This window comes from Podarcis cretensis (genome assembly GCF_951804945.1).
Source record: "Podarcis cretensis genome assembly, chromosome: 6".
NCBI classification, from domain to species: Eukaryota; Metazoa; Chordata; class Lepidosauria; order Squamata; family Lacertidae; genus Podarcis; species Podarcis cretensis.
This window is the reverse complement of record NC_137175.1, coordinates 49,150,038-49,164,853: the sequence shown is the minus strand read 5'-3', so window position 1 is coordinate 49,164,853 and position 14,816 is coordinate 49,150,038. Positions and strand designations below refer to the sequence as shown.

Here is a 14,816-nt window from a genome sequence, read left to right as displayed (position 1 = left end):
TGGCAAGGCTGTCTCCCCCATATCCTTGGGGGATCGGGAAGGCTGCATACTTCCCGTAGCAGCCTCTTAATTACCTTGTGTGGGTCGGAGAGATGTTATTGTCGGCCATCTTCCAATGCGCCACCTGGTGGCCCCCAAGAGGCGCTGATTTGGTAGTTCCTCATTAAAGTGCTTTTGAAAAATTACTTCTCCTCCATCCCTAGCAAACACTTATAAAAGTCTTGCTGTGCCCTCCAGACACCAGTTCCTGACTTTAGTGGTCACCCCGCTTCCCATGACGCTGTCTGAACACACATCACCCTGCTGTGTGGCAGGGCCAGTCCAGTTTTGCACCTAGACAAAACTTTCAAATTCTGTCTGGCAAAAAGATGATGATCCATCCCTGGCCATGTGCTGGGCCTTTCTTTCTCTGCTTGCTGTCTGGATCTGTCTGCGTGATCCAGGAAATCTTCACACCATCACCAGAAAAGGCAAAAGTCATGCATCAGTCACTGTCTCTAAACAGGTACACAATGGTGATTAGATTAGTCACTGACTGTTTCTTTGAAATGATGAGTTTTGTTGGCTGGTGCTTTCGGAACTTGGTTTGCACACTGACTTTAGAGCATCCGAGTGGAATAGCCTCTTCAGGTGCTATATATCAAATTGTGTGGCCTCTCTGGTAAAGAAAGAACATACTACACCTTCCGTAAAGGTTTGAAAGTTCTTAGTCACCCTGTAGCCTTGTCTGTAAATGTAAAGGGACCCCTGACCAGTAGGCCCAGTCACGGACAACTCTGAGGTTGTGGCACTCATCTCGCTTTATTGGCCAGGGAAGCCGGCGTACCGCTTCCGGGTCATGTGGCCAGCATGACTAAGCCACTTCTGGCGAACCAGAGCAGTGCACGGAAATGCCGTTTACCTTCCTGCCGGAGCGGTACCTATTTATCTACTTGCACTTTGATGTGTTTTTGAATTGCTAGGTTCACAGGAGCAGGGACCGAGCAATGGGAGCTCACCCCGTCACGGGGATTCAAACTGCCAACCTTCTGATCTGCAAGCCCTAGGCTCTGTGGTTTAACCCACAGCGCCACCTGCGTCCCTTGTCTGTATCTGCAGCCAAATACCTAGCTGGTGGCATCCACTGTTTCCCAAAAAAAGTGCAGTTAGGGGGACGTATGCATGAATTGGGGCATTTGGGGTAGAAAGATAATGGGGCTTTCTGGTCATTGACCGTATTAAAGATATTATTATTATTATTATTATTATTATTATTATTATTATGGGGCAATTGGGTGCAGCATGTTGCAAGTGAGCAAAATATATGAGATTGTAGTATGTGTTTGCTGCTTATTTCAGGCCCAGGGGCCAAATGTGGTAATCTGGGTCCCTCCATCTAACCTTAGGGCTCTTTCCAGGCAATACCACCCACTGGCTTTACCTCACACCCTCCTTGAGTGTTTTTTGGCTGGGCTGCAATGTGCCCTTGAGCTCTCAGACTGATTATCGCTTGCCTAAATGGAGGAAAGAGGGAGATGTGTGTGTCGAAACTAGCATACTGTACAAAGGTAAAAACTACATTCATTGTTCTACCCACTTTGCCAGAGCTAAGGCTCCTGCTAGTGCAATGGGGCTTCCCCCACTTTCCCCCAAATCCACTCTGGAGAGTCATGAGAACCCCCCAGAACAGAACGTAGGGAGAGGAGAAACAGAATAGTTCTGTCTGGCATTTACAAATGCTCATGCTGATCTGCCTCAGCAAGGCAGCGCCATGTAAAGTGCGTTACATTAGTCTAGTACGTGTGACTGTGGCAAAGTCTGCCTTCCTCAGGACAATTTGCAGCTAGCACATCCCCGATATTGTGGAAAAGCACCCTTGGGCACAGCTGTCACTTGTCAATTCAGAAGCCGCGGTGGACTCGGATGTGCTTCCAAGTTGCAAATTTGCTCCTTAAGAGGGGACTGCAACTCCATTCAGAATGGGCTGGATTCTGTGAAAAGATGCTCTGCCAGAACCTCCATCTTGCCTTGATTGAGCTTCAGTTTGTCTGTTACATTATACCCCTCGTGAGGCAGATTCTTCACACTTACAATGAGCAGAATTTTCAGGCTTTATAATGATATAATATGGAAAAAGCCAGCTGCCTTAACTCTACAGCTGCTCCCACAGCTCCATAGTATATAGATAGATTACTGATAAGCCTAATCAGTGGCCGTATTGTATGACGGTCAGAGTTGAAGGGAAGATTACCACAAATATACTTTGGCATTTTACCTTGAAGTGTGGTAAACAAGCCCAGAGGGTTTCTTCCTCTGAATAAACACCACACATTTCTTCATAGAGCAGAGTGAGTAAAGTTTCCAGGGTAAGATTTTTGAGCTGTTCTGCATGTTTGCCTGAACTGCAAATTAGTTGCTCAGAGCGGACTAAGAGGAAGCAGTTGTTATGACTGATAATCTTAATTAAAATAAATTAATTTATACCATGCCTAAGTGGCAATCATTTTGCAAGCACCATCTTATTCTCCCAACACTATAATACAAGTTATTCCTGCTTTGCAGATGGGGGATGGGGGCAGAGAAGCAAAATTTGCCCAAGGGAGCCCATTGGCTGAATATTTGAAGTCTTCAAAAGTTCCAAGGTTCACATTTTATCCAGTGTGGTCTTGTAAGGGCTGAGCCAAGAGCAGCAGTCTGAGGTGGGAATCAAGAACTGTAGAACTAAATCATCAGAACCAAAGGACAAACTGGGAATCAGGGTTCAGGAACAAGACGGGAAATTGGCTGGGTCAAGAAGAAGCCAGACCTTAGGGCTGAAAAGCAAGTCAGGACTGTAGAAAAAACTGGGAGGCAGAATCAACAAGCAAGCCAGAAAACAAAGAGCAACCAAGATATCAAAGCATGCAAAGACCTAGGAAGGTATTGTTTCTCAAACAAGTTTCAGCTGCAACAGAAAGCCTGCTTATATTGGAGTTTCCAATAACTAGCCTGGGTAAGCCTTTATTGAGCACCCAGGGCCTGAGAATACTTACTGTGAACCTCCCCCTGGAGTTCAGCTACCACTATGGAACATCTACCCGCAGATCCCACTAGTGGTTAAGCGTTGGGTATGAAAACAAGGAGCCCAGAATGTAATAGCAGCTTGTTTCCAAAGGGCAGTATGGGGAATCTATGCTCAAATAACTATTTGTTGTTTCTGATGTTTGGTTGGGAACAAGTGAGGAAACAGCTGCACAGAGAGCGATTGGGTTTTGGCAATATAGGAAACAACTTGATTTTCTGCGCCCTATTCTGAAGTACACTACTGGAGCAGGTGTCTGAAAAATGGTCTCCAAGCAACGTCTCTTCATCAGCGCTTCACTTTCTCCATGTCAGCACAGGCTGCAAGGCAGCTTCTGTGTAGAAGTAGTGAGGCTTTCGAGACTGACCGGGGACAGTATAACCAGTGGGTTTGAAAAATGATAGCAAATACCCTCCTCTTTTTGCCTTTGAATTAGCTGTCTCACACACTCACTCTCTCTCTCTCTCTCTCTCTTACACACACACACACACAGCTGTGCTGTGCAAAGGGAAATGCAGCTGGAGCCACACAGCTTCTGGCCTCAGTCCCACCTTGAGCAGGCTGGATCAGGCCAGTGCCCCATCTAAGTCAGCATCCCAATGGCCAGCCAGATGCTTGTGGGAAACGAGCAGGACCTGAGCACAAGAGCAGGAGCACTCCGCACCCCCCCCTCGAAGTTTGAAACAGCTGTGGGAGGAAGGGGGGCTTGACCCTTCCCCTGCCTATTTCTTTCTCACTGCAATTTCTGTCCAAAGGCTGTTTTCCTTGCTTGTGAAGGTAAACATGATCAGGAAGAAAAAACCGTGGAGAGGAAAATGTATTGCAGGGGAAGGGAAGGAGGTGCAGTGAAATAGTGGCAAATGTGTGGAGAGGAAAGCACCCCTCCTTCACTGCTGCAGATCACAATCTTCCCTAAGTTGTTTTTCCTTAATATAGCGGTACCTCGGGTTACAGGCGCTTCAGGTTACAGACACTTCAGGTTACAGACTCCGCTAACCCAGAAATAGTATCTCGAGTTAAGAACTTTGCTTCAGGATGAGAACAGAAATTTTTCTTCTGCAGCGCGGCAGCAGCAGGAAGCCCCATTAACTAAAGTGGTGCTTCAGGTTAAGAACAGTTTCAGGTTAAGAACAGACCTCCGGAACGAATTAAGTACTTAACCCGAGGTACCATGGTAGTAGCAGTAGTAGTAGCAGCAGCAGCTGTCAGGGTATTGTTAAATGTGTTTGAATGTAATGCGTAGTAGTTTTACCCTCAGTACCAAGTACAAAACAGTGTTATAAAAAGTGGCCCCTGAGCTTCCTGAAGTGTAGCAACATCTGGTATCCAAATACTAATGATCTCATTATTTATCATCGGAGGGCTCAGAGTATGTTTATATTGCAATGAGTTATAAGTGTGGAATCAAATTAATTTTGGGTATTCAATGCCTGTGTGTTGGTCTGGAGCTGGCTGCAGTGAAAGCAAACATACTGCTGCTTTCTCTTTTTCTTAAGGATCAGTTCAGGGGCGAGGGAGGGATTCCTGGGAGCCTTTTGCAAGAAAGAGGCTGTCCCTCTAGTCCCTCCCCTTTGGTGCCATGTGTTGGCTTGTCCTTCTGTGCCTGGAAGGATTTGGCTGTGCTGATTCCACTGTGGCTGAAAAGGTATTGCTCACCTGCCCCTCCCCTCTGACTCAAGTCAAAACAAGTAACACAGTTTCTTTGGCAGAGCAAGACAGTGCCTGGAAGAGGGAAGCAGCCGAGGGGTCGGAAGTGTGAACTCAACGAAAAATCCAGCAGTTTTGGAGATTGGAACACTAGGGCAGAACTGGCTTCCTCTCGCTCATTTTTCTCCTGATACCAGCTATTCTGAATCAGGGACCGAGCCCAGCAGGTAAGGGAGTTCTGTTGCTTTCTGATTCGAAAAGGGAGAGAGGGCTGTTGTTTATTGATGATCAATATTTCCAAATCATTAGAAAATGTTGTGGAGTATTTATTTTTCGGAATGTAAGTACCCAGCTTCCTGGTGTTCATGAGATAATTAGACATAGAATGGGAACTGCTACTTTATTGGGGTGAATCCATTAATACAGTGGTACCTCGGGTTAAGTACTTAATTCGTTCCAGAGGTCTGTTCTTAACCTGAAACTGTTCTTAACCTGAAGCACCACTTTAGCTAATGGGGCCTCCCACTGCCGCCGGAGCACAATTTCTGTTCTCATCCTGAAGCAAAGTTCTTAACCCGAGGTACTATTTCTGGGTTAGCGGAGTCTGTAACCTGAAGCGTATGTAACCTGAAGCGTATGTAACGTGAGGTACCACTGTACTTGGTTACATTTTTTTTAAAAAAAACAGAGCTCTGGTGAAATCAACAATTCTCTTCCTCTTCTCTATGGGTTATTTCACATGTTGCAGATTCCCTGCTTAAAGGAAGTCACAACTATAGCATTAAAATCCACAGATGGGTTGCCATGTGTTGCATGTGCAATCTTTTTGTCCTGGTCGTGGCTTCTGAGTGTATGCGTTTACATCTATGTGCTGCCTGCCTGTGATTTCTTACATGGAAGTTGCGTTTGTATTGGAAATCCATAATATGAGGTGCAGCTCTTGGTCTGCTGGGATGCTGGGCGCTGCCCTGTTGTTCTCTCTCTCAGTCCTCCCTGTTTCTGCGGGACAATGCAGAGGAAGCTCTCCTGGGCTAAAAGGTGGGAAGGCAGCCCTGTGACTAGAGGCAGAGCAGAAACAGAAAGGGCCTCAAGACAAAATCACTTTCCGTGCTGATTATCTTGCCTGGTGGGAGGAAGGAGCATTTGAGGTCTTTGGCAGGGACTGTATGCACATAGGAATGTAGGGTCCTGCAAAACTGGGGTTATTTCATGATGCTTTTATCCAGCCAGTAGTAACTGGTGAAGTGATGCATTGGGAAGTAAGAGGCTGCCACTAAGGAGGAATTACCAAAGGGCTGGCGAGCTAGATGCCTTTACCAGAGGGATGTGGCAGCAGAGATATAGGGGCTGCTAGGTCTGCAGACATGTGGCAGCTGACTAGCTGGCATCCCCCAAGTGTGGGCATGAGCTATGATACCAGCAGCTGACAATGGGTGTCAAATACAGTCGTACCTTGGATCCTGAATGCCCTGGAACTTGGAAGTTTTGGCTCCCAAACGCCGCATACCCAGAAGTGATCGTTCCACTTTTTGGAACCCGAACATCCAATGGGGCTTTTGCGGCTTCTGGTTGGCTGCAGGAAGATTTGATTTTCGAACATTTTGGAAGTCGAATGGACTTCCGGAACGGATTCTGTGCGACTTCCAAGGTATGGCTGTACCTGCAAGGTGCTGACTTGGCACCCTCACATGCCCCAGGCACTAATTTGTCAGATAGGGGCCCCTTACCCCTTGGCCACCATTCAACGTCTTCAGTGCACTGAGTGCCCCTTTTAAGCGCACTGCCTCATCTGCCAGCTGCTTCAGGCGATCTCCTAGTCCTACACATTTGCTGGCCAACTCCACATTATGGAACTGGGCTGGGGATAGTCTTGGTATGGCTGGGGTTAGTGGTGGTGTTCTTCATTTGTAGGAAGTGTTTCCTTGAGCAGTGCAAAAGGGGAACATACAGTCTTCAGTGGCAGCGGGATTGTGGGGAGGATCCCTAAACATTTGGGGGGCGTGAGGGGGTGTACATATAAGCCATTTCAAAATGGCACAGGGAGTAACTTGACAACTAGTATTGCTTCTAAAGGCATTATCCGCTTGCTATTCAGGACACCAGACTTCTTCCCTCTACTGACCGAAGTGCAGCAGCCATCTTGTTGGAGGCAGGCAGGGCCAGCCCTGCCATTGCACAGAGAAGGGCCACCACCTCAGGCAGCTGGTTGTGTATGTCATGCAAGGGCAGCAAATTCTCAAATTTTGTTTTTTCCCTTGTTATATTTTTCCTGCTATGGGGATTGCTTTTGGGATTTGCTGCCTCGGGTGTAAACATAACATTTCCAGCCTGGGATGCAGTGTGGCTTGTGGTGGGACGGGTGCCACTTGCTGCTTCACCTCGGGCAGCAAAATATATTGTGCCAACTCTGGGCTAGTGTTGCTGCTTCCCAGCAATTGGGGTTTGGTGGTTTCGTAGCTGCAACGCCACAATCCATTTTTGGTGCAATAATTTTTCTGGTTTTCTGAAGTCTGTGGTATTCTTCCAGTCAAACAGATACATTTTGAAGATATGCTTCAGTGCTGAGTATATTTTAGCCACACGTTGGCAGCTGATACAAACAGGGAGAATATAGCAAAGGAGGTATAATGGGAAGGTATTGAATTGTGGTTGCTTTGACCAGGATATGTGGAACCCTTCCTTCAGTGGAGGCAAAATAGACAGCCAAGCTTTTCAGGGTGTGGGGCATCTGGGAGGCTCCTTGGGGGAAAGGTGGTGATAATTATTGCTTAGTATTGAGATTTTAATCTCTTAATTGTTCAATTAATCAATTAAAACTGCACAGTTAATTAAAAATAATAATTCAGCCAGTTGGCAGCCCTGTTTCTGCCTTGGTGTGTAGAAGACAAACGAAAAAGAGCTCACTCAGCATGAGTTACTTTTAAAACTGCCCAGGGGGTTGTTTAAACATCTTTGCGACTATGGTGGGGGCAGGAGGAGGGATTTGACTCACAGTCTGGGATTGGGCACCTGGAGGACATTTCCGGATTATTGGTTTATTGCACGATAAACACACAGTTGTCCGTATTATGGTGGTAAATGTCTGACATGTATTTCCTGAAGTAGGGGGTCTGTTCTGGCCAGGGATGTTGTGTTTTCTGAGCACACGAATTGCTGTGATGTGAAATTGTAACACACTTGTCATAGCTTGCCCATCTATTTGTAGCGTTCAGCTCTGTCTGGACTATGACACAGTGGTACCTCAGGTTAAGTACTTAATTCGTTCCGGAGGTCTGTTCTTAACCTGAAACTGTTCTTAACCTGAAGCACCACTTTAGCTAATGAGGCCTCCTGCTGCCGCTGCGCCTCCGGAGCCCGATTTCTGTTCTTATCCTGAAGCAATGTTCTTAACCTGAAGCACTATTTCTGGGTTAGCGGAGTGTGTAACCTGAAGTGTATGTAACCTGAAGCGTATGTAACCCGAGGTACCACTGTACTGTTTTGTCTCTATTGCAGAGATGGGTAGAGAAACTCTGGCCTTCCAGGTGTTGTCATTGGACTCCCACTCCCATCATCCCCAAGCTAGTACGGCCAATAGTCAGGAATGATGGGAGCTGAAGTCCAACAAGGAGGGTCATAAGTTCACTGTCTATTGTTTTTGACATTGCTGGTGGCAAGCAGCATTCGTCATAGGGACACGGGAGGCTTCCTGAGCCCAACGACTGGTGTGCTTAGCTCATTACTGTCTACACTGACTGGCAGCAGCTCTCCAGGGTTTCAAGGCTCTCTCCCAGTCCTACCTAGAGATGTGGGATTGAATTTGGAACCTTTTACATGCCAAGTCTGTGCTATGCCACTGAGCCACAACTCTGAGATTATGTCCCAGTAACACTGCCACACATTTCCCTTCCCAGTCTTGCACAATTCTATAAACTGGTGTGTGTGTGTGTGTGTGTGTGTGTGTGGTGTGTTTTGTTGCTGCTGTACTTATTTCTCTGGAGTAGAATGTGCCCTTGCTGTATTATTCCAGTACAAGAGAGCTTCATCACACCCATGTCCCACCAGTTTGTTAATCTTACCACCACCAGTCTCTCCCCCCCCCCCCAGTTCCAAGCTGTGCACTTATTTTCTTCAGCCCTGGAACATCTTGTGTTCAAAACCAAAAGTAGTGTTCTAAGTATAGGGGGAAAGGTAGGGGGCTTTCGGTGAAACCACACCTGCCTGCATTTTAGCTAAATCACAGTTTCACTGCCACTTCTAAAAATGATAGCTATTTGGCCTCCAGGCCTGAAGCTCACCATCATCCCCTCTGGCCACCCTGAAATTTGAGCATGGAGAGCAGGGAGTAGGACTAAGGATGAATGGATCTGCCAATGTCCGTTTCCCAGAGTTTCTCATTATTCTGTGCTTCTTCCTTCAAATTCCTCAAGTCCTCATAAACGTTCATCGGTGTTTTAGTGCAAATCTCCCCTGCTAAACACATTTTTTGGGGAAGCAATTATCCCTAACATAATGCATTTTGTATGTAGTTTTCACTAATATATGCATTTCATGTACACTGTTCCCTGATGTACCCATCTTTGTACCCATTCTTTGGCTGCACAACTGCTTCGCAAAATCTGGAGAAATCCAAATTTCTAAGGATAACTGCAATTCTGTTTGCATATTGTTTTAGGAAGTGTGGAACAGGGAGTTTCCAATTAAAATGTGAACCAAACGTAATTTCTCTCAAACCCTTAGGCAGGACATTGCTCCACTGAGTCCAACTAATAACCCCTCTTATTTAAACAAGCAAACCAAACTTTATTCATTGCTGTTATCTGGAAAGCCCCTGAGTATGTGTCAGTAGGTCAAAGTTGTACTGGCTGCAAACATATCCCGGATGGAGTTTTGTCAGGCTGAGTAGTGGGCAAGAAATTCGTAGAAGGTAACTAATTTTCTTTGCAGAGCTGCAGGTGGGACACCACCAGCCCTTTGGAATTTTGGCTGCAATGCTTGATGATGAATGTACTTCCCCCAAGTAGGCATGCCCAGCATTTCTAATCTTCCAATGGGGATTCTGCAGACATAGAAGGATACGGAGGCTGATTCCCATAACCATTAGCTGCATATTGGTTACTGCAACTCCACATGAAATAGATTCATGCGCTGAGCTGGTTGTGTGCAGGCCACCAACTAGGTGGGAAAGTCACCTGCAATTAGCCTCACCCACATGGTACTTCTGGTGCCAACACCCATGTGGGACATCAAGCCAAAGGAAAGTGACTCCCACATCACACATGCATGTGAAGAGGGGCAGGCACTTAGATGTTGACTGCATGTTACGAACAAGTGAGCTCTGGTGCTATAGTCCTCTCTGTTTTTTTGGAAAAGCCACTTTCCCAGCTATTTGCAGCAGTGGAACAACAGGCAGGGAGATGTTTTGGCATGTCGCCTCCCACTACTCCTCTGAAGTGCTTTTCTTTAATGATAATGATGGTGGTGGGGCTCTAATAGATGCATTTGATTATAATGAGTTGGCATTCCCTCCGTCTAGCTGACTTCCTACCCTGAGATTTCCCTTCCTTGAGGAGGGGGAGTCATGTGATTCCATTGCAACACGGCGGAGGTTTGATTACTCAATTATAAAACATCTTGTTTTGGTTCAAGACGCCAAGGTTTATGGCATGAGCACAGTTTCTCTACAGGAGCATGCAGACACACCTTTGGGTGCTAAAGTTTGCAGAGGGCGCACAACTGCATTCCAGATTTTGCCTGGGAGATGCTTGGAGTTTGCCAGTGATTCCTGCTGGTTAGAGTGGAACTCGGGAAGAGGGTAGCCTGGACGAGAAGAGACCACCGAGACAACTTTTACAATACTTCCTATTCCAATCTTGCTCTTTTACAAGGAGCCTGGAATTCCACAGTCTGCTTCCCAGCTTGGTATATTTGATATTACGTACATGCTCAGGAGTTAAATAAAAACTGGGCTCTGTGCCCAGGGAAACTAGTTCTTCTCTGGTAGAAAGGTTTATGCATCTACTCAGCGGCTGCCTGCAGCAAACTTCCTCTTGGCTAGCAAACAGGCAGCGTGAGTCTAATCCACAGGCGAGATAAGCTTATTTGGCACAGAGGACCACACTGGAAATGTTGTTTGCCATCACATATCCACACTTTTCTCTACAACCATGAGTGTTAGAAAAGTGCTGGCGTTTTTTAAAATGAAAACTGGGAAGTCTTGGGATTCTAACAAGTCCATGCCTTAAGGACCTTGCCTTATATTTTGCACAACCCTCTTCTAGTCTTTCCCAGGCATTGAGAGCTGTTTGTGCAGCTTTAAAGAGGCCAAGTCAGCAGGGTAATAGCCCAGCGCGGGCAGAACAAAAGAGAGGGTGTAGACTTGGAATATTTGGATAGGAATTGGGCATCTGAATATATTCAGGAGGGGTGTGTGTGTGAATTGTTGGAACTAAACTTGCTTAGCTGCCTAGCATCTCTGCTTATTTTTGCAATCAAACTGGGAATAACCTACTTAAGGGCTGCATGGATTCCTGGTAACGTAATGTCTTGCATCAGAATGGATCTCTTCAGTTTTGGTGGTGCTTTAACATGCTTGGACATGTCGTTAGGATGGGACTGGAGGCAGGAAGGACCAGTTAGAACTATGTAGCCTTATCATGTAAACGGACGATCATGTCAGTCTTTGCATTCAGATACATGAACAGAAGAGAATGGAAACTGACTTGAATGAATGTTTCCTTCAGAAGCCCCTTGACTTGAAAACTTTGTTGACTGAAAAATTGCAGCCAGTTCACCCTACAGAGCAGATTTGGATTCAGGGGTTGTGGCTTTATAGCTTGGTTGGATGTTATTCCTACACGTCAGTTTATTACGCTGTGTTATGTTTTTATTTTCAGTGGACTGCAAAAGTTTCAATATGCGAAGGTTGCATCTCTTTGTTCAAGTAGAATTGCATTCTGGATTTTATGCTGATCTTTGGGGCCTCCCACAGCGCTCTTCAAGTTTGGATTATCATCCCTTTCATTGGGGCTTGCAAAACACTGTGCCTTTGCCTGTGCAGTTTGATTAAAAACCATGTGGACTAAAACAGGTCACCTGGTGTCATTGTGATGTCATAGGGATATAAGGGTCTAACCCATGGGTAGGCAAACTAAGGCCCAGGGGCCGGATCTGGCCCAATCGCCTTCTAAATCCAGCCCACGGAAGGTCCAGGAATCAGCGTGTTTTTACATGAGTAGAATGTGTCCTTTTATTTAAAATGCATCCCTGCTGAAAAAGTTTGCTGACCCCTGGACTAACCTAACAGCTGGATCCAGTTCCCCACTCTGGATTTTGGCTTGGATATTTCTCTTTATTCATGGCACTTGATCCCTTAGCAATACAGTAGAGTTTGGAATGGCTGTCCTTTTTGTTTCTTTGGAGTGTCACTCTCCAGCCATGCCTGTAATCATAGAACATAGGTGGGCTTCATCATCAGTGAATGTTGCAAATAGGAAACAGGCACAGTTCATGGTACTGCTTCAGCCACCCCTTCCTTGGTGGCTCTTGTCTTTCTGCTTGTCCACGTTAACTAACTTCTGCTTTGTTTCATGGTGATATCTGTCTGAATGTGTGAAATTGTGGATGTATGAACTGCACAACTTTGGTGAAGGAACACTTTGAAGCTTAATCAGAGTAATGGCAAAGGAGTGTTGGCACATGTTCACAGGGCAGGATCAAGTCCTTCTGGTTTGATACCTGTTTGGCCCATGTAAGGATGCTGGACTAGATGGTCTGATCCAGCAGGGCTCTTAATACATGCTCATGTGCTTATCTCATCACTAAATGCAAAGTGCAGTAAGTGATATCTGCAGAATAGATGGAGGCATCAAGGGTGTGTTCCTTGTCTGCTGTTCATCTGACCTGGCCCTGCAATTTCCCATGTCTGCCCATTTTTTTATCCTCATTGATCAGATGTGGAGATTTAGCACATGTGAGCCGTGACAAACCCCATGTGAGCATGCACACTTTAGACAATGTTTCATTTTGAAAAGAGATACGTAGCATTGTCTCTCTCCTCCCCCCCCCCCTTTTTAAAAAAGCTAGACTGAAAAGATTGACCATCTTGGCACCAGTCTTACTGTGGATCTTTGAAATATAATAGGTTTTGCTATGAAAGCCAAAGTGAAAACCCAACCTTGTTGAATTGCAAGTGCTGTGAATAGACAGCTCTGAAATGAACAATACTTTATTAGTGTTCATGGGAAGCTTATGCAGGCATTTTCACTGTAACAGGGATCCCCGGTGAGGGGCCTGCAGGCACAATTGTGCCCTTTAGGACTTTCCCTGGCACCCACAAAACCTCTGGCCCCTGCTGCCTCCTTTGTCAGTTGTAAGCAACCCCATAACAGGAACCCTGATTCACGGAACCTGACATTCAGCATGCCTCCCTAGGCAGCTTGGGTAGAAGAGGGAATTTCTGCAGGTAGAGGATGACCATGACAACCTTCTGATGGACTCTCCTCCTTGACATAATTACTGAAAGTGCAGCAGCCCTGTCCTCTTGCTTCTGGCCACCATCCCGTAGCTGCATTGGGATCAACTGCAGAGTTGTGGCATTTTGTAGTTCTGAGGGGAGTACACTCTGCCATTGCAACTGTGCCGCTTAACTCAGTTTTATGGATGGGAGTAGCATGGCAGGCAGAGGAACAAATTCACATCCACACAATCTCCTGATTGGAGCGAGGAATAATCTACAAAGGTCTGAAGCAGTGTCGCCCTATAGCAGATCTCTGCTCAGTGCTGTGAACCTTGTCCGCCCAGGCCCAGCCCCCTTTGCGTTTTGTTTATCAGGAGACTGGTAGGGCCAGGATAAGCTCCAGACAGAAACTCAGTGTGACTCTCAAATTGACTCACCCAGGTTGGGGCAGGGGAGTGGCGTGTAAACACCGGGGGTTTGCTGCAGGAGGTAGGCTTGGAGCCACCCCCAGCTGTAGGGAAAGTGAGAGACTATCCTTGCTGAATGACATGTCCCAACATCTGCAATGGGACCTTGAACAGGTCTTCTGTTACTGGAGCTTGGGTTGGAGGATGGAGGAGTATTCTTGGCATGGGGAAGCGCCTTTCATTCATTGCCAGAGCTGAGGAGCTGCTTGCTTAGCACACCCTGCCAAGATTAAGAGGAGGCTCCCCACGACTTTTCCCCTCCCAGCCTAGCAAGAAAGAGAAGAGTAGCAGGTGAACTAGTCAAGCACATGGGGAGCTGAGAATTGCCAATCAGGTTTCCTTCTGGAAGCCCTCATAAATTGCAGTTAACTGTGACAGAACACAGCATGGATATTTGCTTCAAGGACTATGTAGTGCTGGTAAGACATGGACCTGAGGCCAAAGAATAAATCTGCCCCTGCCTCCCCGCAACTTTCCCCAAACCAGAAAATCTGCTTTCCGGTGTAGATATAAAGAGCTGGTGGCGCCTAGAGGCCAAGCTACAAACCAGGATGTCCCCAGTTTGCTTCTCACTCTGCCATGAATTCACTCTGCAGCCTTAGGCAAGTCTCTTTCTCTGAGGCCAAGTCCTTTGCCTCCCTCCCATCTGCCATACAGAATAATAGTACTGACCTACTTTATATTGAAATGCTTTATTGTCACTTGTACAACTTGTACAGTATACAGTGAGATAGGGTTGCTGTGTGATGTGCAACAAAAAAATGTAAGTGAAGTGTTTTGAAAACTAAGAAAATGCTAAATCAATTCTAAATTATTATTGTGTCTGTTACAATTCATGCTCTGTGTGCTGCTACCCTTGAATTGGGTTATAATATGAATGTCCAACTTTGTATGGCTCGGATAAATATTACCTGTGCAGTAGGGTTACAGACAAAGATTGATAATTCTGCTTGTTCGTGCGCAGAAGTTTATGGGTGTTTCTGAACAGGAGCTTTCCCTGCCTTTGTTCTGCTGTGTGGGCCAATTTTGGTCTCACGTAGTGCATTGGATTGCACAACAGCCAGGCTGTAGTGGCCATGACCAGCTTTTATATTTTATCTTTGCTGAATAGATTGATAGATAACCAGCATGGAATGCTGGGTTTGGGTTTGCCAAAGGCCCAGTTTACACAGGAGCCCTAAAGTGTGGCTCTACATGGTCAGATGCTTCTAGGTGACTATTTCAT

The 14,816-nt window shown here is 46.2% G+C and overlaps 1 protein-coding gene across 4 annotated transcripts in view; it reads left to right on the top strand.

The window, feature by feature from the left end:
- Window positions 1-14,816, top strand: part of INAVA (innate immunity activator) — a 33,334-nt gene that overhangs the window by 1,013 nt on the left and 17,505 nt on the right. Inside the window, exon 2 of one of the 4 annotated variants that reach the window (XM_079980361.1) lies at window positions 4,750-4,914. The gene's annotated coding sequence lies outside the window, so the exon portion shown is untranslated. Of the gene's footprint in view, window positions 1-4,645; window positions 4,915-14,816 lie in introns of those variants that run through there. The other 3 variants (XM_079980363.1, XM_079980362.1, XM_079980360.1) reach the window with 3 other exon arrangements.